Source organism: Cryptomeria japonica, unplaced genomic scaffold (assembly GCF_030272615.1).
Source record: "Cryptomeria japonica unplaced genomic scaffold, Sugi_1.0 HiC_scaffold_128, whole genome shotgun sequence".
In the NCBI taxonomy this organism is placed as follows: Eukaryota; Viridiplantae; Streptophyta; class Pinopsida; order Cupressales; family Cupressaceae; genus Cryptomeria; species Cryptomeria japonica.
In genome coordinates, this window is record NW_026728950.1 from 297,501 (window position 1) to 319,332 (window position 21,832).

At 60.0% G+C, this 21,832-nt stretch overlaps 2 non-coding genes across 2 annotated transcripts; both read left to right on the forward strand.

Moving 5' to 3' along the window:
• Positions 1-13,121: 13,121 nt before the first annotated feature.
• LOC131866014 (5S ribosomal RNA) lies at positions 13,122-13,240 on the forward strand. Its single transcript, XR_009364647.1, has one exon. It is a non-coding gene; the product is annotated as a 5S ribosomal RNA (ribosomal RNA).
• A 7,805-nt stretch (positions 13,241-21,045) lies between these two features.
• LOC131866015 (5S ribosomal RNA) lies at positions 21,046-21,164 on the forward strand. Its single transcript, XR_009364648.1, has one exon. It is a non-coding gene; the product is annotated as a 5S ribosomal RNA (ribosomal RNA).
• The last annotated feature ends 668 nt before the right edge of the window (positions 21,165-21,832 follow it).

Genomic DNA, 21,832 nt, shown 5'->3' on the forward strand with positions numbered 1-21,832 from the left:
GACATCCATTTCCCAGGCATATGCCCCCTACGCACTTTTGGTGGTGCACCCCGCACGAACAATCCCGCCTCGACCAGCCTGAACAATTCCCCTCTCGAAGGAAGGCCTCGGCCTTAATCGTCCACGACAAACAGCTCGACGAGGCATGAAGCACCCATGGGAGCCGGAGCATGACGATGCAGAGTCTCGGTTCACAGGAGCCTGGGAAGAACATCCCGTACGGAACCCTTTACCCGAAAACATCCGAACCGCACATGCTCGCGACAGTCCTGCCGTTAGAGAATGCACCGTGCACGCGACCGAGTAAGGCCACTCAGAGACATCCATTTCCCAGGTATATGCCCCCTACGCACTTTTGGTGGCGCAACTCGCACGAACAGTCCCACCTCGACCCCGTAAACAAGCTTTTTTGCCTCGAAGAGTTCGTCGGAGACGAAGAAGCAACCTTCAGTGCAAACGTAGCACTCTTTTGTGCAACCGCCCAAACAACGCCCCCTCTACCCTCTGTCGAAACACTCGGCATTGCTGCTCCCTAAGGTGAGCTTCTCCTCATAGGCAATTCCGCTCTTATCCGGTCACGTTTGTGTGCCCGAATTTCGCAAGGCAACCTCCATGGGACATGGAAAAGACTCGAGAAGAGAGCTCGCTCACGGGAGAGAGAAGCCAAGGAGACCACGAGAGTGCTGAGAGTGGGACAGCGCTGAATAGGCGGGAGAAGCCTGCGCGTATAAACGGAGATATATATCCAATTGCAACGAAGGAACGTGCCAAAGATCGAGAACAATGGCAGAAATGCTAGTAACGTGCACTTCGGGACCAACGCATCACCGGAAGACAACCGCCAAACATCGAAAGAGTCGCGATGCTCCGCAACCTACGTGCAAAGCGGTCGCACACCGGGTAAGGGAGTGAGAGCCCCAAACATAGCTGGGCGAGGCGCTCACTCCGCTCTTTAATATCTCGTTAATACCGCCAAGGAAATGGCACAAGCACACACACACAAGCATCCTCGGAAGAGGACAGTTCGAGTGACAGGTCAAATCCAAGAGTTCCGAAGACTACCTCCAGGAACAATCGGGAACAAGACCGATTACAAGTCGTCGAGTCTGTTACTGGGCGAACACGAGATGCGCACAGGAAATCGATCAGCCCTCACAATGGCCCAAGGCCAGAGATCGGACTGCTACGATTTACCCCAACAATCATCGTGCCACTCTTCGCAGAGAGGTGATAGACGCCAACGAGCCCGCGCATAGCAATCGAGGTGTAAAAAGGGCGTTGAAGGCAGGAAGCCTGGACGAAAGAGGCTACGAGGTCACCTCGAAGCGGTCTAAGAATCGGGCGCACTTGGGGCGACTACCAGTGCCAACCCCTTATCCCGCGGTGCGTCCGACACACAGAAATTTCCAAGGCGGCCAAGGAGCCTCCCCGCATAGCAATCGGGGTGTGAGGTTACGGATGCAGCATTGATAGCAATCGAGGTGTGAGGCGAAGGATGCAGAAGTGAGAGCCGAGGGATGTAGCAGAGATAGCAATCGGGGTGTGTGATGCAGAAGAGATAGCAATCGAGGTGTGCGGTGGGAAGGGCCCAGCAGCCAGAATGCATGAAGCGACGGATGAAGCAGTGATGACAACCGGGCTGTGAGGAGAGGAGGGATGCAGCCAAGAAAGCAATCAGGGCTCGAGGCAAGGGATGCATCAAGGATAGCAATCATGTTGTGAGGCGAGATTCCAAAGGCTAAACGTGAGAGGCTGCAGGGTCGACTCAGAGAGGTCTATGCATGTGAGAGGCTGAAAGCAAGGTCGACTCGGAGCGGTCTATGCATCGGGCGCGCTTGGGGCGACTACCAGTGCCAACCCCTTATCCCGCGACGCGTCCGACAAAGAGAACGTTCCAAGGCGGCAGAGGAGGTTACCAGCCGAAGGATGCAGTAGCAATAACAGGTATAGTTCCGCGGCGGCCGAGAAGACTCACCGCATAGGAATCGGGATGCGAGGCGAGGGATGCGGCGGGAAGGCCCCGACGGCTAAACGGAAGAGGCTGCAGGGCCGCCTCGGAATGGTCCAAGCATCGGATGCGATTGGGACGACTACCAGTGCCAACCCCTTATCCCGCGATGCGTCCGATACACAGATAGTTCCAAGGCGGCCGAGGAGCCTCACCGCATATCAATCGGGGTGCGAGGCGAGGGATGGGGCGGGAAGGCCCCAACGGCTAGACGGAAGAGGCTTCAGGGCCACCTCGGAATGGTCCAAGCATCGGACGCGCTTGGGGCGACTGCCAGTGCCAACCCCTTATCCCGCGATGCGTCCGATACACAGATGGTTCCAAGGCGGCCGAGGAGCCTCACCGCATAGCAATCGGGGGTGCGAGGCGAGGGATGGGGCGGGAAGGCCCCAACGGCTAGACGGAAGAGGCTTCAGGGCCGCCTAGGAATGGTCCAAGCATCGGACACGCTTGGGGCGACTACCAGTGACAGCCCCCTATCCCGCGATGCGTCCGATACGAAGATGGTTCCAAGGCGGCCGAGGAGCCTCACCGCATAGCAATCGGGGTGCGAGGTGGGGGATGCGGCGAGATGGCCCCAACGGCTAGACGGAAGAGGCCACAGGGCCGCGTCGGAATAGTCCAAGCATCGGACGCGCTTGGGGCGACTACCAGTGACAACCCCTTATCCCGCGATGCGTCCGATACGAAGATAGTTCCAAGGCGGCCGAGGAGCCTCACCGCATAGCAATCGGGGTGCGAGGTGGGGGATGCGGCGAGATGGCCCCAACGGCTAGACGGAAGAGGCTGCAGGGCCGCCTCGGAATAGTCCAAGCATCGGACGCGCTTGGGGCCACTACCAGTGACAACCCCTTATCCCGCAATGCGTCCGATACGAAGATAGTTCCAAGGCGGCCGAAGAGCCTCACCGCATAGCAATCGGGGTGCGAGGTGGGGGATGCGGCGAGATGGCCCCAACGGCTAGACGGAAGAGGCCACAGGGCCGCCTCGGAATAGTCCAAGCATCGGACGCGCTTGGGGCGACTACCAGTGACAACCCCTTATCCCGCGATGCGTCCGATACGAAGATAGTTCCCAGGCGGCCGAGGAGCCTCACCGCATAGCAATCGGGGTGCGAGGCGAGGGATGCGGCGAGATGGCCCCAAAGGCTAGACGGAAGAGGCTGCAGGGCTGCCTCGGAATAGTCCAAGCATCGGACGCGCTTGGGGCGACTACCACTGCCAACCCCTTATCCCGCGATGCGTTCGATACACAGATAGTTCCGAGGCGGCCGAGGAGGTGGGGGATGCAGCGAGATGGCCCCAACGGCTAGACGGAAGAGGCTGCAGGGCCGCCTCGGAATAGTCCAAGCATCGGACGCGCTTGGGGCGACTACCAGTGACAACCCCTTATCCCGCGATGCGTCCGATACACAGATAGTTCCGAGGCGGCCAAGGAGCCTCACCGCATAGCAATCGTGGTGCGAGGTGGGGGATGCGGCGAGATGGCCCCAACGGCTAGACGGAAGAGGCTGCAGGGCCGCCTCGGAATGGTCCAAGCATCGGATGCGCTTGGGGCGACTACCACTGCCAACCCCTTATCCCGCGATGCGTCCGATACACAGATAGTTCCAAGGCGGCCGAGGAGCCTCACAGCATAGCAATCAGGGTGCGAGGCGAGGGATGCGGCGAGAAAGCCCCAACGGCTAGAGGGAAGAGGCTTCAGGTCCGCCTCGGAATGGTCCAAGCATCGGACGCGCTTGGGGCGACTACCAGTGACAACCCCTTATCCCGCGACGCGTCCGATACACAGATAGTTCCAAGGCGGCCGAGGAGCCTCACCGCATAGCAATCGGGGTGCGAGGCGAGGGATGCGGCGAGAAGGACCCAACGGCTACACGGAAGAGGCTTCGGGGCCGCCTCGGAATGGTCCAAGCATCGGACGCGCTTGGGGCGACTACCAGTGACAACCCCTTATCCCGCGACGCGTCCGATACACAGATAGTTCCAAGGCGGCCGAGGAGCCTCACCGCATAGCAATCGGGGTGCGAGGCGAGGGATGCGGCGAGAAGGACCCAACGGCTACACGGAAGAGGCTTCGGGGCCGCCTCGGAATGGTCCAAGCATCGGACGCGCTTGGGGCGACTACCAGTGACAACCCCTTATCCCGCGACGCGTCCGATACACAGATAGTTCCAAGGCGGCCGAGGAGCCTCACCGCATAGCAATCGGGGTGCGAGGCGAGGGATGCGGCGAGAAGGACCCAACGGCTAGACGGAAGAGGCTTCGGGTCCGCCTCGGAATGGTCCAAGCATCGGACGCGCTTGGGGCGACTACCAGTGACAACCCCTTATCCCGCGACGCGTCCGATACACAGATAGTTCCAAGGCGGCCGAGGAGCCTCACCGCATAGCAATCGGGGTGCGAGGCGAGGGATGCGGCGAGAAGGACCCAACGGCTAGACGGAAGAGGCTTCGGGTCCGCCTCGGAATGGTCCAAGCATCGGACGCGCTTGGGGCGACTACCAGTGACAACCCCTTATCCCGCGACGCGTCCGATACACAGATAGTTCCAAGGCGGCCGAGGAGCCTCACCGCATAGCAATCGGGGTGCGAGGCGAGGGATGCGGCGAGAAGGACCCAACGGCTAGACGGAAGAGGCTTCGGGTCCGCCTCGGAATGGTCCAAGCATCGGACGCGCTTGGGGCGACTACCAGTGACAACCCCTTATCCCGCGACGCGTCCGATACACAGATAGTTCCGAGGCGGCCGAGGAGCCTCACCGCATAGCAATCGGGGTGCGAGGCGAAGGATGCGGCGAGAAGGACCCAACGGCTAGACGGAAGAGGCTTCGGGTCCGCCTCGGAATGGTCTAAGCATCGGACGCGCTTGGGGCGACTACCAGTGACAACCCCTTATCCCGCGACGCGTCCGATACACAGATAGTTCCAAGGCGGCCGAGGAGCCTCACCGCATAGCAATCGGGGTGCGAGGCGAGGGATGCGGCGAGAAGGACCCAACGGCTAGACGGAAGAGGCTTCAGGGCCGCCTCGGAATGGTCCAAGCATCGAACGCGCTTGGGGCGACTACCAGTGACAACCCCTTATCCCGCGACGCGTCCGATACACAGATAGTTCCGAGGCGGCCGAGGAGCCTCACCGCATAGCAATCGGGGTGCGAGGCGAGGGATGCGGCGAGAAGGACCCAACGGCTAGACGGAAGAGGCTTCAGGGCCGCCTCGGAATGGTCCAAGCATCGGACGCGCTTGGGGCGACTACCAGTGACAACCCCTTATCCCGCGACGCGTCCGATACACAGATAGTTCCGAGGCGGCCGAGGAGCCTCACCGCATAGCAATCGGGGTGCGAGGCGAGGGATGCGGCGAGAAGGACCCAACGGCTAGACGGAAGAGGCTTCAGGGCCGCCTCGGAATGGTCCAAGCATCGGACGCGCTTGGGGCGACTACCAATGACAACCCCTTATCCCGCGACGCGTCCGATACACAGATAGTTCCGAGGCGGCCGAGGAGCCTCACCGCATAGCAATCGGGGTGCGAGGCGAGGGATGCGGCGAGAAGGACCCAACGGCTAGACGGAAGAGGCTTCAGGGCCGCCTCGGAATGGTCCAAGCATCGGACGCGCTTGGGGCGACTACCAGTGACAACCCCTTATCCCGCGACGCGTCCGATACACAGATAGTTCCGAGGCGGCCGAGGAGCCTCACCGCATAGCAATCGGGGTGCGAGGCGAGGGATGCGGCGAGAAGGACCCAACGGCTAGACGGAAGAGGCTTCAGGGCCGCCTCGGAATGGTCCAAGCATCGGACGCGCTTGGGGCGACTACCGTTGCCAACCCCTTATCCCGCGATGCGTCTGATACACAGATAGTTCCGAGGCGGCCGAGGAGCCTCACCGCATAGCAATCGGGTTGCGAGGCAGATTATTGGGAAGGGAACCCCCTGGGATGCGGCTCAAGCAGTGCCCAAAGGGACTGGAATGCGGAATCACATCGAGAGACCCAAATGCTATACGAGGGCTCAAATCGAATTATCGATTTGGCCACGACATGGACGCATCGGAACGACTACCTTTGCCGAACCACTCGCAATTGCATCCATACCGAAACCAATAGACATTTCCGTTAGAGCCCTCGCATAGCATTCGGGAATCTCGCATGCCCCTCTAAATCGACCAATGCTGGCGCTCAATGAAAATCCGAGCGCTACCACCGTTCGAGCGCCAGCATTGGTCGAGTTAGAGGGGCACGGGGGAGAATGCTCCAGTCAACACCTCCCCTATATAAGTTATTTGTCCGATTCTCGCACAACCGTAGTCTGCCTCGTCGAATCAAACAACGGTCCCAGATTCCGACTTCCGTTCCGTAGAGACCCAAAAGCTAGATGGAGGCTCGCAAGAAAGAGAGTCGGCGCATAGCAATCGGGTTTCTCGAACGTTTAGGGACCGAGCTCACTTGCGGATAGGGCAAAATCCGCCAAGCAACCCAAAAGCTAGACGGGGGCTCGAATCGAATCGCCTAGGCGGCCACAACAACGACGTGTTGGATCGACTACCAGTGCCAAACCATTCAGCAAGACTAGTCTGTGTCGAGGCCGGATAGAGATTCTCAGAGAGCGCCCGCATAGCATTTAGGAGACCTGCCGCGTCCCTCACACTCGACAAATGGTGGTGCACGTTTATAAATCCGAGCGATCCCAACCCTTTCAAGCACCAACATCGGTCGAGATAGAGGGGCACGGAGGGGGCTGCGTGAGACAACACAGTCCCCTATATAAGTTATTTGTCCGATTCTCACACATCCGAAGAATGGTCATCAAATCGGACAACAGCCCAAACTTCCGACTTCCGTCCCAGAAAGCCCAAGAGCTATCTAAAACGTTCATGGCCGGAACTCGATCGCGGCTATACCAGTCCGCCAAGCAACCCAAAAGCTAGACTGGAGCTCTAGTCGAATCACCTCTGTGGCCATTGCAAGGACGTGTTGGAGCGACTACCATTGCCGAACCATTCCGCAGGTCGAGTCCATACCAAGGCCGCATAGAGATTCACGATGAGCTCCTGCATAGCAATCAGGAGACTTGCCGTGTCCATCACAATCGATAAATCCTGGTGCAAGATTTTTGCATCCGAGCGCTCCAACCAGTCGAGCACCAGCATCAATCGACATAAACGGGCACGGGGGGAGGATGCTCGAGAACACTACCTCCCCTATATAAGTTATTTGTCCGATTCTCAAGCAGCCGAAGTCTGGTCATCGAATCGGGTCAAAGACCACAACTTCCGACTTTACCCACAATGCAAGTCATCGAATCGAACATCGGCCCCCGAGTCGGACTCCATGCGTATGTCAGGTCATCGGACCCAAATTCCGCCTTCCTGCGCATGGCGGGCCATCAATATCAACTCGGTCATCAGACCCAAACTCCGCCTTTTTGCGTATGGCACGCCTTCAAATCGGTCATCGGACCCAAATTCCGCCTTCCTGTGCATGGCGGGCCATCAACATCAACTCGGTCATCGGACCCAAATTCCGCCTTTCTGCGCATGGCACGCCATCAACTCGGTCATCGGACCCAAATTCCGCCTTCCTGCGCATGGCAGGTCATCGGACACAAATTCAGACCTCGCCAATATGCCTACGTATCGAATCGGTCATCGGACCCAACTTCCGACTTCATCCATACTGTAGGGTCTTTGAGGTTGGCGCGGTGCGCTCAACCCAGGGAGTCGACCCATCGAAGCATACACCTCCCCTATATAAGCTATTTGTCCGATTCCCACACCTGTGTAGTTTGCACCTCTGACCAGGACATCGACCCCAACTTCCGAACTCGACTGCAACGACGGCACCAGCGCCTTGGTGCGCACCTTGCGACGCACAGTCCCAACATTCGCCTTCCTGCACATGGCAGGTCATCGGACCCAAATTCCGACCTCGCGAGTATGCCTACATATCGAATCGGTCATCGGACCCAACTTCCGACTTCATCCATACCGTAGGGTCTTTGAGGTTGGCGCGGTGCGCTCAACCCGGGGAGTCGACCCAACGAAGCATACACCTCCCCTATATAAGCTATTTGTCCGATTCCCACACCTGTGTAGTTTGCACCTCCGATCAAGACATCGACCCCAACTTCCGAACTCGCCTCCAACGACCGAACCAGCGCCTTGGTGCGCACCTTGCAACGCACAGTGCCAACATTCGCCTTCCTGCACGTGGCAGGTCATCGGACCCAAATTCCGACCTCGCGAGTATGCCTACATATCGAATCGGTCATCGGACCCAACTTCCGACTTCATCCATACCGTAGGGTCTTTGAGGTTGGCGCGGTGCGCTCAACCCGGGGAGTCGACCCAACGAAGCATACACCTCCCCTATATAAGCTATTTGTCCGATTCCCACACCTGTGTAGCTTGCACCTCCGATCAGGACATCGACCCCAACTTCCGAACTCGACTAAAAAGACCGCACCAGCGCCTTGGTGTGCACCTTGCAACGCACAGTGTCAACATTCGCCTTCCTGCACATGGCAGGTCATCGGACCCAAATTCCGACCTCATGAGCATACCTACTAATCGAATTGGTCATCGGACCCAACTTCCGACTTCATCCATACCGTAGGGTCTTTGAGGTTGGCGCGGTGCGCTCAACCTGGGGAGTCGACCCATCGAAGCATACACCTCCCCTATATAAGCTATTTGTCCGATTCCGACACCTGTGTAGTTTGCACCTCCGCTCAGGACATCGACCCCAACTTCCGAACTCGCCTGCAACGACCGAACCAGCGCCTTGGTGCGCACCAAAAGTGCGCACTTTTGGAGGGCACTTTTGTGCGCTCCAAAGGTGCGCACTTTTGGAGGGCACTTTTCTGCGCTCCAAAGGTGCGCACTTTTGGAGGGCACTTTTTGGAGGGCACTTTTCTGCGCTCCAAAGGTGCGCACTTTTGGAGGGCACTTTTTGGAGGGCACTTTTCTGCGCTCCAAAGGTGCGCACTTTTGGAGGGCACTTTTTGGAGGGCACTTTTCTGCGCTCCAAAGGTGCGCACTTTTGGAGGGCACTTTTTGGAGGGCACTTTTCTGCGCTCCAAAGGTGCGCACTTTTGGAGGGCACTTTTTGGAGGGCACTTTTCTGCGCTCCAAAGGTGCGCACTTTTGGAGGGCACTTTTCTGCGCTCCAAAGGTGCGCACTTTTGGAGGGCACTTTTTGGAGGGCACTTTTCTGCGCTCCAAAGGTGCGCACTTTTGGAGGGCACTTTTTGGAGGGCACTTTTCTGCGCTCCAAAGGTGCGCACTTTTGGAGGGCACTTTTTGGAGGGCACTTTTCTGCGCTCCAAAGGTGCGCACTTTTGGAGGGCACTTTTGTGCACTCCAAAGGTGCGCACTTTTGGAGGGCACTTTTCCTGTGCTCCAAAGGTGCACACCTAGGTGAGCACCTTCGACCACACCTTGTAGCACACCAAACTCTGACTTTCGACTTCATCCGCAATGCAGGGTCTTTGAGGTTGGCGCAATGCGCACAACCAGGGGAGTCGACCCATCAAACCCAACACCTCCCCTATATAAGCTATTTGTCTGATTCTCATACATGCGTAGCCTGCAGGAGCAATTAGGACATCGACCCCAACTTTCGGCTTCTAAACGAAAACAAGGTCTTTGAGGTTGGTGTAATGCGAACAACTAGGGGAGTCAACCCATCAAACCCAACACCTCCCCTATATAAGCTATTTGTCTGATTCTCATACATGTGTAGTCTACAGGAGCAATTAGGACATCGACCCCAACTTTTGACTTCTTAACGAAAACAAGGTCTTTGAGGTTGACGTAATGCGCACAACCAGGGGAGTCGACCCATCAAACCCAACACCTCCCCTATATAAGCTATTTGTCCGATTCTCATACATGTGTAGCCTGCAGGAGCCATTAGGACATTGACCCCAACTTTTGACTTCTTAACGAAAACAAGGTCTTTGAGGTTGGCGTAATGCGCACAACCAAGGGAGTTGACCCATCAAACCCAACACCTCCCCTATATAAGCTATTTGTCTGATTCTCATACATGTGTAGCCTGCAACAACGATTAGGACATCCACCCCAACTTCTGAATTCGTCTGCGTTGACCGCACCAAAGGTGCACGCCTTGGTGCTCACCAAAATCCGACTTCCGACTTCTTCTGCTATGCGGGGTCTTTGAGGTTGGCGCAGTGCGCACAACCAGGGGAGTCAACCCACCGAATGCAACACCTCCCCTATATAAGCTATTTGTCTGATTCTCATACATGCGTAGACTGCAGCAATGATTAGGACATCCACCCCAACTTTTGACTTCTTAAACAAGACAGGGTCTTTGAAGTTGGTGCAGTGCACACAACCAGGGGAGTCGACCCATCAAACGCAACACCTCCCCTATATAAAGCTATTTGTCCGATTCTCATACGTGTAGTCTGCAGCAGCGATTAGGACATCGACCCCAACTTCCGAATTCGTTTGCATTGACCGCACCAAAGGTGCACGCCTTGGTGTGCACCCTGGAGTGCACTTTGGTGCTCACCTCGGTGCACACTTTGGTGTGCACCTCGGTGTGCACCAAAGGTGCGCACCTTGGAGCGCACCAAAGGTGTACACTTTGGAGCGCACCACATAGGGTCTTTGAGAGGTTGGCGCAGTGCGCACACCAAGGTGGGTGTTGAGGTGCGTGCCGAGGTGGGTGGGTGCTAGGGTGCGCTCCATGGTGGGTGCCAGGGTGGGTGCGTGCTAGGGTGGATTCCAAAGAGGGTCATAGGGTGGGTGCCAAGGTGGGTTGGTGATATAGTGGGTTCAAAGGTGGGTACTAGGGTGGGTTCCAAGGTGGGTCACAAGTTGGGTGCCAGGATGCGTGGGTGTTAGGTTGGGTGCCAAGGTGGGCTCCTGCGTGGGTGGGTGCTAGGGTGGGTTTCAAGGTGGACGCGAGGGCGGGTGCCAAGGTGGGTAACAAGTTGGGTGTTAGGATGGGTGAGTGCTAGAGTGGGTGCCAAGGTGGGTGGGTGCTAAGGTGGATGCCAAGGTGGTTCACAGGGTGGGTGGGTTCTAGGGTGAGTTCCAAGGTGGGTCACAGGTTCAGTGCTAGGGTGGGTGTCAAGGCGGGTGTCGAGGTGCCTGGGTGCTAGGGTGTGGATGCCAATGTGGGTCATAGGGTGGGTACTAGGGTGGGCTGCAATGTGGGTGCCAAGGTGGGTAACATGCTCGGTGGGTTCTAAATTGGGTGCCAGGGTGGGTGTGCACCCACCTTGCCCGAGGTGGGTGCCAAGGTGCCAGTGTGGGTGGGTGCTAAGGTGGATGCCAAGGTGGGTGAGAAGGTGGGTGATAGGTTGAGTGGTAGGATGGGTGGGTGCCAAGATGGGTCACAGGGTGGGTGCAAGGGTGGGTAGGTGCTAGGGTTGGTGTCAGGGTGGGTGGGTGCTAGGTTGGGTTCCAAGGTGGGTGCGAGGGTGAGTGTCAAGGTGGGTCACAGGTTAGGTGCTAGGATGGGTGAGTGCTAGGGTGCAAAGGTGCCAGGGTGGGTGCTAGGATGGGTCGATGCTAGGGTGAGTGGCAAGGTGGGTCCACAAGTGTCAAGGTGGGTGCCGAGGTGGGTGCCAAGTCGGCGACTGCTATGGTGGATGCCAAGGTGGGTCACGGGGTGGGTGCCAAGTTGCTAGGTTGGGTTCCAAGGTGGGTGCCAACGTGGGTGCTAGGGTGCGTGGGTTAAAGGGTGTGTCACAACGTGGGTGCCAGGATGGGTGCGCACCCACACTGGCCAAGACGGGTGCGGGTGCAAGGTTGGGTTCCAAGCCCGGTCACAGGCTGGGTGCTAGGATGGGTGGGTGCCAAGGTGGGCACCAGGGTGGGTGCACCCACCCTGGCCAAGGTGGGTCACGGGGTGGGTCCTAGGGTGGGTAACGGGGTGGGTACTAAGGTGCGTGCCAAGGTGGGTCATAGGGTGGGTGCCAAGGTGGGCACCAGGGTGGGTGTGCACCAACCCTAGCCAGGGTAGGTCACGGGGTGGTTGTCGGGGTGGGCGTCAAGGAGCCAAGGTGGGTGGCAAGTAGCCAAGTTGCGTGCCAAGGTGGGTGTCGGGGTGGGTGCCAAGGATCCAAGGTGGGTGCCAAGGAACCAAGGTGGGTGTCTGGGTGGGTGCCGAGGTGGGAGCCAGGGTGGGTCCCAAGGTGAGTGCAAAGGTGGGTGCCAGGGTCAAGGTGAGTGCCAATGTGGGTTCCAAGGTGCCAGGGTCAGGGTGAGTGCCAATGTGGGTTCAAAGGTGCTAAGTTGGGTGCGAGGTTGGGTGCGAGGGTGGGTGGGTGCCAAGGTGTGCTAGGTGGAAGCCCGGGTGGGTCGGCATCCCATGGGTGTCGAGTTGGGTGCCTGATGGGTGCTTCTTGTCAAGTTTTAGTCGTCGGGACTCATTTCGAGCCTTAGAGGTCGTTTCTTGTCCGGTTGCCCTGTCTTCGACCTGGGAACCCAATTTTGGTCCTCGGGTCCCATTTTTTTTTGTCTCGCATCCCACTTTTGGCCTGTGGCCTTTTCGGGGTCGATTCTCGTTTTGGGCATCAGAGCATGTTTCTTCTCCTAAAACCCAATATTTGTTTATTAAGTCTCGGAACACATTTTTGTTCTCGTGGACCCATCATGGGTCTTGGAACGCATTTGTGGTCCTTGGGTCCCATTTTGCATCCCGAAACTTGTGTTTTGGTGCTTGATCCCTATTTTGGGTGCCCACCTTGCACCAAGTGCGCACCCGGGGCAAACCGAGCGCCTTGGTGCACCGGGGCAAGATCGAGCGTGCACCCGAGGCGCCCCGAACATGCACCAAGGTGCACTCGGCCCACATGTGAGCGCAGGTCGTTGCGCCCGAGGTGGTGTGTGGGCACCGCGTTGCAGACGGGACACTGCACGCACACGACGCCCCCTCCAGGTGCACGCACGTAGGCCGGGCCGGGTGCACACCCGACGCCCTAGCAAGGTGCGCGCACCCGGGCAGGGCTCACACTTGGCGAACGGGGCGCACTTCGCGAGGGAGGGTGTGCACCTCGACGGGGGTGGGTGGCCGGGGTGGATTCGCACGTGGGTCGCGGTTTGCTAAGTACACACTGCGACAAGCTCATAACGGGTGCGATCATACCAGCGTTAGTGCACCGGATCCCATCAGAACTCCGCAGTTAAGCGCGCTTGGGCCGGAGTAGTACTGGGATGGGTGACCTCCCGGGAAGTCCCGGTGTTGCACCCTTTTTTAGTTTTTCGCCGGGCGTCGCAATGCTATTTGAATAAACCTTTTGCCCGTTTGCGTTCTCGTCGGGGCCGGGCCGGGCCGGGGTGCGCTGCCCGCACTACCGCGCGCGCGGGGGGCGACACCGAGCGCGCACCCGAGGCGCCCCGAGCACACAGGCCACGGTGCAACCCGGGCGTTGTGCGCGCACCCCGGTGCGCCCGAGGTGCTGCGCGCGCACCCAGGTGAAATCGGTGTGCACCTCGGCCAGTGCGCGCTCGGTCGAGTCGCGCACGTTGGCCAAGGTGCACGGTGATGTTTCTTACTCTAAGGTTCCGCACCAGACGCCCGGGACAGGTGAGCGAAGCTGGGCGGGGCCGGGTGCGCGGCCGGGGCAGGTGCACGCAGCTGGAGAGAGCTTTGGAGCACACTTCGGAGCGCACCAATGATGCGCTCCATTCAAAAGTTTCCTGAAAAGGCAAAAAAAGTTGAGATTATAGAATTTCCCACTTGAGAGATTGTAAAAAAAAAAAATTTAAAATGAAGGAAACGCGGGTGCCAAGGTGTGCGCAGCCCAGCCAAGGTGTGCGCACCAAGGCGCCCACCCTGGCGAAGGTGCACGCAAGGTGCGCACCCGAGGCAAACCGGACAATTAACCCAACTTTCGACTTCGCGCGCACCTTGGAGCGCACTTCGGAGCGCTCCTTGGTGCGCACCAATCTTGGGCACCTCGGAGTGCACCATGGCGCCCACCAAGGTGCGCACCCGGGGCAAACCGAGCTCCGACTTCGTGCGCACCTTGGAGCGCACGAAAGGTGCGCACCATGGCGCCCACCAAGGTGCGCAGCCCAGCCAAGGCGTGCGCATCAAGGTGCGCACCCTGGCGAAGGTGCGCACCCGGGGCAAACCGAGCTCCGACTTCGTGCGCACCTTGGAGCGCACAAAAGGTGCGCAACCCAGCCAAGGTGTGCGCACCCCGGTCAAACCGAGCTCCGAATCGTGCGCACCAGAGGTGCACGCCATCGTGCGCACCTTGGAGCACACTTCGGAGCCCTCCTTGGTGCGCGCCGATGTTGCGCACCTCGGAGCGCACCCGGGGAAAACAATGCAATTAACCCGACTTTCGACTTCGTGGGCACCTCGGAGCGCTCTCGGGTTCGCACCTCGGAGCACACCGAGGTGCGCACCTTTGATGCGCTGCCTTCACCAATTTCCAGAAAAGGCAAGAAAACATTGAGAAGGTGTGCGCACCGAGGTGCCCACCCTGGCGAAGGTGCACGCGAGGTGCGCACCCGGGGCAAACCGGGCTCCGACTTCGTGCACGCCGCACCTTGGAGCACACTTCGGAGCGCTCCTTGGTGCGCACCAGGGCGCGCAACCCAGCCGAGGTGCCCACCCCGGCGAAGGTGCACGCGAGGTGCGCACCCGGGGCAAACCGGGCTCCGACTTCGTGCACGCCATGGTGCCCACCGCGGCGAAGGTGCACGCGAGGTGCGCACCCGGGGCAAACCGGGCTCCGACTTCGTGCACGCTGCACCTTGGAGCACACTTCGGAGCGCTCCTTGGTGCGCACCATGGTGCCCACCAGGGCGCGCAACCCCGCCGAAGGTGCACGCGAGGTGCGCACCCGGGGCAAACCGGGCTCCGACTTCGTGCACGCCGCACCTTGGAGCACACTTCGGAGCGCTCCTTGGTGCGCACCATGGTGCCCACCAGGGCGCGCAACCCCGCCGAAGGTGCACGCGAGGTGCGCACCCGGGGCAAACCGGGCTCCGACTTCGTGCACGCCATGGTGCGCACCGCGGCGAAGGTGCGCACCCGGGGCAAACCGGGCTCCGACTTCGTGCACGCCGCACCTTGGAGCACACTTCGGAGCGCTCCTTGGTGCGCACCAGGGCGCGCAACCCAGCCGAGGTGCCCACCCCGGCGAAGGTGCACGCGAGGTGCGTACCCGGGGCAAACCGGGCTCCGACTTCGTGCACGCCGCACCTTGGAGCACACTTCGGAGCGCTCCTTGGTGCGCACCATGGTGCCCACCAGGCCGCGCAACCCAGCCAAGGTGTGCGCACCAAGGTGCACGCGAGGTGCGCACCCGGGGCAAACCGGGGTCCGACTTCGTGCACGCCGCACCTTGGAGCACACATCGGGGCGCTCCCGGGTTCGCACCGGCGTTGCGCACCGTGGTGGGCACCTCGGAGCACACCAAGGTGGGCAGCGAGGTGCGCACCTTTGATGCGATGCCTTCACTAATTTCCATAAAAGGCAAAAAAAAAACGAGATTTTAAAATTTCCGTTTTGAAAGATAGTGAGAAAAAGGGAATGCTGGTGCCATCTTGAGCCCGCCCTGGTGCGCAGCCCAGCCAAGGTGTGCGCACCAAGGTGCCCACCCTGGCGAAGGTGCGCGCCCGGGCAATTAACCCAACTTCCAACTTCGCGCGCGCCAGGGTGGGAGCGCACCCAACAACCGGGCCTGGGAAGAGCCAATGCGAGAAACCCCACCAAACGCTCTGACAAAAAAAGAGGGGGCGCTCCAGTAACCCCGCTTCGGAGCGCACCCTGGGCAAACCCAGCCAAGGTGCCCACCCCGGCCAAGGTGCAGGCGAGGTGCGCACCCGGGGCAAACCGGGCTCCGACAACGTGCACGCCGCACCTTGGAGCACACTTCGTAGCGCTCCCGGGTGCGCACCTCAGAGCACACCAAGGTGGGCAGCGAGGTGCGCACCTTTGATGCGCTGCCTTCACTAATTTCCAGAAAAGGCAAAAAAAAAAGGAGATTTTAAAATTTCCGTTTTGAAAGATAGTGAAAAAAACGGAACGCGCGTGCCATCTTGAGCCCGCCCTGGTGCGCAGCCCAGGTAAGGTGCCCACCCTGGCAAAGGTGCGCACCCGGGCAATTAACCCTACTTCCGACTTCGTGCGCGCCAGGGTGGCAACCGGGCCTCGGAAGAGCCAATGCGAGAAACCCCACCAAACGCTCCGACAAAAAAAGAGGCGGCGCTCCAATAACCCCGCTTCGGAGCGCAGCCGGGGCAAACCCAGCCAAGGTGCCCACCCCGACGAAGGTGCACGCGAGGTGCGCACCCGGGGCAAACCGGGCTCCGACAACGTGCACGCAGCACCTTGGAGCACACTTCGAAGCACTCCCGGGTGCCCACCGGCGTTGCGCACCGTGGTGGGCAGCGAGGTGCGCACCTTTGATGCGCTGCCTTCACTAATTTCCAGAAAAAGGCAAAAAAAAATGAGATTTTAAAATTTCCGTTTTGAAAGATAGTGAAAAAAAAGGAACGCGGGTGCCATCTTGAGCCCGCCCTGGTGCGCAGCCCAGGCAAGGCATGCGCACCAAGGTGCCCACCCGAGGTGCACACCCGGGGCAAACCGGGCTCCGACTTCGTGCAGGCCGCACCTTGGAGCACACTTCGGAGCGCTCCTTGGTGCGCACCATGGTGCCCACCAGGGCGCGCAACCCAGCCAAGGTCTGCACACTAAGGTGCCCACCCCGGCGAAGGTGCACGCGAGGTGCGCACCCGGGGCAAACCGGGCTCCGACTTCGTGCACGCCATGGTGCCCACCGCGGCGAAGGTGCACGCGAGGTGCGCACCCGGGGCAAACCGGGCTCCGACTTCGTGCACGCCGCACCTTGGAGCACACTTCGGAGCGCTCCTTGGTGCGCACCATGGTGCCCACCAGGGCGCGCAACCCAGCCAAGGTGTGCGCACCAAGGTGCACGCGAGGTGCGCACCCGGGGCAAACCGGGGTCCGACTTCGTGCACGCCGCACCTTGGAGCACACATCGGAGCGCTCCCAGGTTCGCACCAGCGTTGCGCACCTTTGATGCGCTGCCTTCACTAATTTCCAGAAAAGGCAAAAAAAAACGATATTTTAAAATTTCCGTTCTGAAAGATAGTGAAAAAAACGGAACGCGGGTGCCATCTTGAGCCCTTCCTGGTGCGCAGCCCAGGCAAGTTGTGCGCACCAAGGTGCCCACCCTGGCGGAGGTGCGCGCCCGGGGCAAACCGGGCTCCGACTTCGTGCACTGCATGGTGCCCACCAAGGCGCGCAACCCAGCCAAGGTGCCCACCGCAGCGAAGGTGCACGCGAGGTGCACACCCGGGGCAAACCGGGCTCCGACTTCGTGCACGCCGCACCTTGGAGCACACTTCAGAGCGCTCCTTGGTGCGCACCAGGGCGCGCAACCCAGCCGAGGTGCCCACCCCGGCGAAGGTGCACGCGAGGTGCGCACCCGGGGCAAACCGGGCTCCGACTTCGTGCACGCCATGGTGCCCACCGCGGCGAAGGTGCGCACCCGGGGCAAACCGGGCTCCGACTTCGTGCACGCCGCACCTTGGAGCACACTTCGGAGCGCTCCTTGGTGCGCACCATGGTGCCCACCAGGCCGCGCAACCCAGCCAAGGTGTGCGCACCAAGGTGCACGCGAGGTGCGCACCCGGGGCAAACCGGGGTCCGACTTCGTGCACGCCGCACCTTGGAGCACACATCGGGGCGCTCCCGGGTTCGCACCGGCGTTGCGCACCGTGGTGGGCACCTCGGAGCACACCAAGGTGGGCAGCGAGGTGCGCACCTTTGATGCGATGCCTTCACTAATTTCCATAAAAGGCAAAAAAAAAACGAGATTTTAAAATTTCCGTTTTGAAAGATAGTGAGAAAAAGGGAATGCTGGTGCCATCTTGAGCCCGCCCTGGTGCGCAGCCCAGCCAAGGTTTGCGCACCAAGGTGCCCACCCTGGCGAAGGTGCGCGCCCGGGCAATTAACCCAACTTCCAACTTCGCGCGCGCCAGGGTGGGAGCGCACCCAACAACCGGGCCTGGGAAGAGCCAATGCGAGAAACCCCACCAAACTCTCTGACAAAAAAAGAGGGGGCGCTCCAGTAACCCCGCTTCGGAGCGCACCCTGGGCAAACCCAGCCAAGGTGCCCACCCCGGCCAAGGTGCAGGCGAGGTGCGCACCCGGGGCAAACCGGGCTCCGACAACGTGCACGCCGCACCTTGGAGCACACTTCGTAGCGCTCCCGGGTGCGCACCTCAGAGCACACCAAGGTGGGCAGCGAGGTGCGCACCTTTGATGCGCTGCCTTCACTAATTTCCAGAAAAGGCAAAAAAAAAAGGAGATTTTAAAATTTCCGTTTTGAAAGATAGTGAAAAAAACGGAACGCGCGTGCCATCTTGAGCCCGCCCTGGTGCGCAGCCCAGGTAAGGTGCCACCCTGGCAAAGGTGCGCACCCGGGCAATTAACCCTACTTCCGACTTCGTGCGCGCCAGGGTGGCAACCGGGCCTCGGAAGAGCCAATGCGAGAAACCCCACCAAACGCTCCGACAAAAAAAGAGGCGGCGCTCCAATAACCCCGCTTCGGAGCGCAGCCGGGGCAAACCAAGCCAAGGTGCCCACCCCGACGAAGGTGCACGCGAGGTGCGCACCCGGGGCAAACCGGGCTCCGACAACGTGCACGCAGCACCTTGGAGCACACTTCGAAGCACTCCCGGGTGCCCACCGGCGTTGCGCACCGTGGTGGGCAGCGAGGTGCGCACCTTTGATGCGCTGCCTTCACTAATTTCCAGAAAAAGGCAAAAAAAAATGAGATTTTAAAATTTCCGTTTTGAAAGATAGTGAAAAAAAAGGAACGCGGGTGCCATCTTGAGCCCGCCCTGGTGCGCAGCCCAGGCAAGGCATGCGCACCAAGGTGCCCACCCGAGGTGCACACCCGGGGCAAACCGGGCTCCGACTTCGTGCAGGCCGCACCTTGGAGCACACTTCGGAGCGCTCCTTGGTGCGCACCATGGTGCCCACCAGGGCGCACCCGAGGCAAACCGGGCTCCGACTTCGTGCACGCCGCACCTTGGAGCACACATCGGAGCGCTCCCAGGTTCGCACCAGCGTTGCGCACCTTTGATGCGCTGCCTTCACTAATTTCCAGAAAAGGCAAAAAAAAACGATATTTTAAAATTTCCGTTCTGAAAGATAGTGAAAAAAACGGAACGCGGGTGCCATCTTGAGCCCTTCCTGATGCGCAGCCCAGGCAAGTTGTGCGCACCAAGGTGCCCACCCTGGCGGAGGTGCGCGCCCGGGGCAAACCGGGCTCCGACTTCGTGCACTGCATGGTGCCCACCAAGGCGCGCAACCCAGCCAAGGTGCCCACCGCAGCGAAGGTGCACGCGAGGTGCGCACCCGAGGTGCACACCCGGGGCAAACCGGGCTCCGACTTCGTGCACGCCGCACCTTGGAGCACACTTCAGAGCGCTCCTTGGTACGCACCAGGGCGCGCAACCCAGCCAAGGTGCTCACCCCGGCGAAGGTGCACGCGAGGTGCGCACCCGGGGCAAACCGGGCTCGGACTTCGTGCACGCCGCACCTTGGAGCACACATCGGAGCGCTCCCGGGTTCGCACCAGCATTGCGCACCTTTGATGCGCTGCCTTCACTAATTTCCAGAAAAGGCAAAAAAAAGAAAAAAATGAGATTTTAAAATTTCCGTTTTGAAAGATAGTGAAAAAAACGGAACGCGGGTGCCATCTTGAGCCCGCCCTGGTGTGCAGCCCAGGCAAGTTGTGCGCACCAAGGCACCCACCCTGGCCAAGGTGGGTCACGGGGTGGGTCCTAGGGTGGGTAACGGGGTGGGTACTAAGGTGCGTGCCAAGGTGGGTCATAGGGTGGGTGCCAAGGTGGGCACCAGGGTGGGTGTGCACCAACCCTAGCCAGGGTAGGTCACGGGGTGGTTGTCGGGGTGGGCGTCAAGGAGCCAAGGTGGGTGGCAAGTAGCCAAGTTGCGTGCCAAGGTGGGTGTCGGGGTGGGTGCCAAGGATCCAAGGTGGGTGCCAAGGAACCAAGGTGGGTGTCTGGGTGGGTGCCGAGGTGGGAGCCAGGGTGGGTCCCAAGGTGAGTGCAAAGGTGGGTGCCAGGGTCAAGGTGAGTGCCAATGTGGGTTCCAAGGTGCCAGGGTCAGGGTGAGTGCCAATGTGGGTTCAAAGGTGCTAAGTTGGGTGCGAGGTTGGGTGCGAGGGTGGGTGGGTGCCAAGGTGTGCTAGGTGGAAGCCCGGGTGGGTCGGCATCCCATGGGTGTCGAGTTGGGTGCCTGATGGGTGCTTCTTGTCAAGTTTTAGTCGTCGGGACTCATTTCGAGCCTTAGAGGTCGTTTCTTGTCCGGTTGCCCTGTCTTCGACCTGGGAACCCAATTTTGGTCCTCGGGTCCCATTTTTTTTTGTCTCGCATCCCACTTTTGGCCTGTGGCCTTTTCGGGGTCGATTCTCGTTTTGGGCATCAGAGCATGTTTCTTCTCCTAAAACCCAATATTTGTTTATTAAGTCTCGGAACACATTTTTGTTCTCGTGGACCCATCATGGGTCTTGGAACGCATTTGTGGTCCTTGGGTCCCATTTTGCATCCCGAAACTTGTGTTTTGGTGCTTGATCCCTATTTTGGGTGCCCACCTTGCACCAAGTGCGCACCCGGGGCAAACCGAGCGCCTTGGTGCACCGGGGCAAGATCGAGCGTGCACCCGAGGCGCCCCGAACATGCACCAAGGTGCACTCGGCCCACATGTGAGCGCAGGTCGTTGCGCCCGAGGTGGTGTGTGGGCACCGCGTTGCAGACGGGACACTGCACGCACACGACGCCCCCTCCAGGTGCACGCACGTAGGCCGGGCCGGGTGCACACCCGACGCCCTAGCAAGGTGCGCGCACCCGGGCAGGGCTCACACTTGGCGAACGGGGCGCACTTCGCGAGGGAGGGTGTGCACCTCGACGGGGGTGGGTGGCCGGGGTGGATTCGCACGTGGGTCGCGGTTTGCTAAGTACACACTGCGACAAGCTCATAACGGGTGCGATCATACCAGCGTTAGTGCACCGGATCCCATCAGAACTCCGCAGTTAAGCGCGCTTGGGCCGGAGTAGTACTGGGATGGGTGACCTCCCGGGAAGTCCCGGTGTTGCACCCTTTTTTAGTTTTTCGCCGGGCGTCGCAATGCTATTTGAATAAACCTTTTGCCCGTTTGCGTTCTCGTCGGGGCCGGGCCGGGCCGGGGTGCGCTGCCCGCACTACCGCGCGCGCGGGGGGCGACACCGAGCGCGCACCCGAGGCGCCCCGAGCACACAGGCCACGGTGCAACCCGGGCGTTGTGCGCGCACCCCGGTGCGCCCGAGGTGCTGCGCGCGCACCCAGGTGAAATCGGTGTGCACCTCGGCCAGTGCGCGCTCGGTCGAGTCGCGCACGTTGGCCAAGGTGCACGGTGATGTTTCTTACTCTAAGGTTCCGCACCAGACGCCCGGGACAGGTGAGCGAAGCTGGGCGGGGCCGGGTGCGCGGCCGGGGCAGGTGCACGCAGCTGGAGAGAGCTTTGGAGCACACTTCGGAGCGCACCAATGATGCGCTCCATTCAAAAGTTTCCTGAAAAGGCAAAAAAAGTTGAGATTATAGAATTTCCCACTTGAGAGATTGTAAAAAAAAAAAATTTAAAATGAAGGAAACGCGGGTGCCAAGGTGTGCGCAGCCCAGCCAAGGTGTGCGCACCAAGGCGCCCACCCTGGCGAAGGTGCACGCAAGGTGCGCACCCGAGGCAAACCGGACAATTAACCCAACTTTCGACTTCGCGCGCACCTTGGAGCG